This window comes from Primulina eburnea, unplaced genomic scaffold (assembly GCF_022965805.1).
Source record: "Primulina eburnea isolate SZY01 unplaced genomic scaffold, ASM2296580v1 ctg739_ERROPOS11973397, whole genome shotgun sequence".
In the NCBI taxonomy this organism is placed as follows: Eukaryota; Viridiplantae; Streptophyta; class Magnoliopsida; order Lamiales; family Gesneriaceae; genus Primulina; species Primulina eburnea.
In genome coordinates, this window is record NW_027331510.1 from 1,716,011 (window position 1) to 1,719,687 (window position 3,677).

Below are 3,677 nucleotides of genomic sequence, written 5' to 3' on the forward strand. Positions count from 1 at the left end.
GACCGAGTCCGATGTGCCATTTTCCTCCTAGCAGGAGATGCAAGACGTTGGTGGGACAGTGCGTCGGTGGCAGTTAATTTGCCGACGTTGTCTTGGAATGGGTTCAAGGAGTTGTTCTTCGCCAAGTACTTCACTGAAGAGGTACATGCCCGTTTGACTACAGAATTCATGACGCTGCGACAGGGAGACAGCAGCGTGGCTGAGTTTGTGAGGAAGTTTGAGCAGGGTTGTTACTTTGTGCCACTCATAGCTAACGATGCCCAAGCAAAGCTGAGGCATTTCATGAGTGGTTTGCGGCCAGTCTTGCGCCGTGATGTGAGGGTAGCTGACCCTACTACGTATACAATTGCCGTTTCTAGAGCTCTGGCGGCGGAACAAGATCAGCGAGACATTGAGACTGACAGGTTGGGCAAGAGGCCCTACCAGGCACCACTGCAGCCACAGCATCTGCAGCAGCGACCCCAGCACAAGAAGCCATATCAGGGGCCGCAAGGGAAGAAGCCTTATCCAGGACCGCCGAGAGGCAAGGGTCCCATTCATCAGCAGGGGGCGCCTCAGAAGCCCGCTAATTTTCCACCGTGCCCCAAATGCAACCGTCAGCACCCGGGACAATGTTTATATGGGTCAGGTAAATGTTTTAAATGTGGAGCTACGGACCACATGCTGAAGCAGTGCCCTCAGTGGAAGCAGCCAACCCAAGGGAGAGTGTTTGCCATGCATGCTCAAGAGGCAGACCCAGACACTACTTTACTTACCGGTAAATTTTTCTACCTAAGCTCAGTACTATTTGACTTGCATGTGGAATTTTATTTGGGATTATTAGGATGCTAGTATTGTTTGAGTATATTTGGGTTACTATCTTGTTAGCATTAATTTTGAATGGCATAGGACATTGAGTTTTATTATGCGTAAGGTTAATGTTAGTATTTTGGATATTTTGTGTTGTGCTAACGCATCTCAGGGAATATTTTCATAAAGAGATTAGCTACAACTGCACTGATAGATTCAGGAGCCACTCACTCCTTTATATCAGAGACCTTTGCTAATCATCTGGACATCAAGTCCGTCGGTCTAGACATGAACTTCTCAGTGACAGTCCCATCAGGGGAAGAGCTGTTAGCTACCAGTGTGATCAGGGATATCGATCTAGAACTGCAGGGCCACCTAGTGTATGCAGATTTGATCGTATTGCCGATGCCATAGTTCGATATTATATTGGGAATGGACTGGCTGACTAAGAACAGAGTTCTTATCGATTTTCAGAAGAGGTCAGTGTTGGTCAGGCCGCTGGGCATGGAGCAGTTTCTTTTCGAGCCGGCTAGATGGAGGAGTTTTCTTCGCATGATTTCGTGCATGCAGGCGAGAAGACTTATTTCCAAGGGTTGTCAGGCTTTCTTGGCCAATATTATATCAGCGCCTGACGTGCCCACTCCTTCTATTTCAGAAGTGCCAGTAGTCAGAGAATTTCCAGACGTCTTCCCAGACGACGTTACAGGCCTTCCACCAGATAGAGAGGTGGAGTTTGCCATTGATCTCATGCCAGGTACAGTGCCAATCTCTAAGGCACCGTACAGATTAGCTCTAGCAGAGATGTTAGAACTTAAACAGCATATTCAGGAGCTCTTAGACAAGGAGTTTATCCGCCCGAGTTTCTCACCGTGGGGCGCACCAGTACTCTTTGTGAAAAAGAAAGATGAAAGCATGAGACTGTGCATCGATTACCGTGAGCTGAACAAGGTAACGATCAAGAATAAGTACCCATTGCCTAGAATCGAAGATTTGTTCGATCAGTTGCAGGGAGCTACAGTGTTCTCAAAAATTGATCTTTGATCAGGGTATCACCAACTGAGAGTAAAGGACGCAGATATGCATAAGACATCTTTCAGGACCAGATACGGGCATTACGAGTTCTTAGTGATGCCGTTTGGATTGACAAATGCTCCAGCTATTTTCATGGATCTCATGAACCGAGTATTTCAGCCGTTCCTCGATCAGTTCGTCATAGTATTTATTGACGATATTCTCATATACTCGAAGAGCCATGAGGAGCACAGCCAGCACTTGAGGACAGTTTTACAGACTTTGCAGAGCCGTAAGTTGTATGCAAAATTCAGTAAGTGCGAGTTTTGGTTGCAGAAAGTTGCGTTTTTGGGGCATATAGTGTCTATTAAAGGGATTGAAGTGGATCCAGCCAAAGTAGCAGCTGTCAAGGAATGGATAGAGCCAAAGAATGCATCTGAAATCCGCAGTTTTTTGGGTTTAGCAGGCTACTACCGTAAGTTTATTCAGGGGTTTTCGTCTATTGCAGTACCCCTCACTTCACTAACCAAGAAGAATGCTAAATTTGTATGGAGTGATGAATGTCAAAGGAGCTTCGACACTTTGAAGCAAGCTCTCATTTCAGTACCGGTGTTAGCCATGCCATCAGGGCAAGGAGATTATGTGTTATACACCGATGCATCTAAGCTCGGTTTAGGAGCAGTGTTGATGCAACAGGGTCGAGTTATAGCTTATGCTTCCAGACAGTTAAAGGTGCATGAGAAGAACTACCTGACTCACGATTTGGAATTAGCCGCCGTTGTCTTTGCATTGAAGATTTGGAGACATTACTTATACGGCGAGAAGTGTCAGTTTTCACCGATCACAAAAGTCTCAAATATTTCTTCACACAGAAAGAGCTGTATATGAGACAGAGACGGTGGTTAGAACTTGTGAAAGATTACGACTGCGAGATTAGCTACCATCCGGGAAAGGCTAATGTTGTCGCAGACGCATTGAGCAGGAAAGTGGCAGTGGTAGCTCAGTTGTCAGTTCAGAGACCGCTCTAGTCTGAGATTCAGAAATTTGGTCTAGAGATTTTTCGTAAGGACAGAGCTCCTAGACTGTCTAATCTGACAGTCAAATCTGATTTACTAGACCGCATTCGAGCAGGACAGTCTTCAGATGAGCAACTGTAGAAATGGAGACTGAAGGATGAAGCTAAGGGCAGTGTTTTGTACACAGTGTCAGATGGTATCGTGAGATACAGAGACAGAATGTGGGTGCCTAGTGTCGATTCGGTCAGACAGGATATTCTGACAGAGGCACACGCATCTCCGTATTCTATTCACCCAGGAGGTTCCAAGATGTACAAAGACATGCAGATTTTGTATTGGTGGCCAGGGATGAAGAGAGACATCCGCAGATTTGTATCTGAGTGCCTCACTTGTCAGCAGGTGAAGGCAGAGCATCAGAGGCCAGCAGGTATGCTTAAGCCACTCCCTATCCCAGAGTGGAAATGGGAGAACATCACGATGGATTTCGTCGTTGGATTACCTAAGTCAGTTAGAGGGTCTAATTCTATTTAGGTTATAGTGGACCGACTCACTAAGTCAGCGTATTTTCTGCCAGTGAAGATGAATTTCTCCATGACGCAGTATGCGGAGCTTTATATCCGGGAGATAGTCCGTTTGCATGGTTTCCCAGTCTCTATTGTGTCCGACAGGGACCCGAGGTTTACATCGTCCTTCTGGAAGAGCTTGCATGCAGCTATGGGGACGAAGTTGCTGTTCAGTACAGCTTTTCACCCGCAGACAGATGGCCAGTCTGAGCGAGTGATACAGATTTTGGAAGACTTGCTAAAAGCTTGAATGATTGATTTTCAGGGAACTTGGCAGTCTAAGCTACCTCTAGTGGAG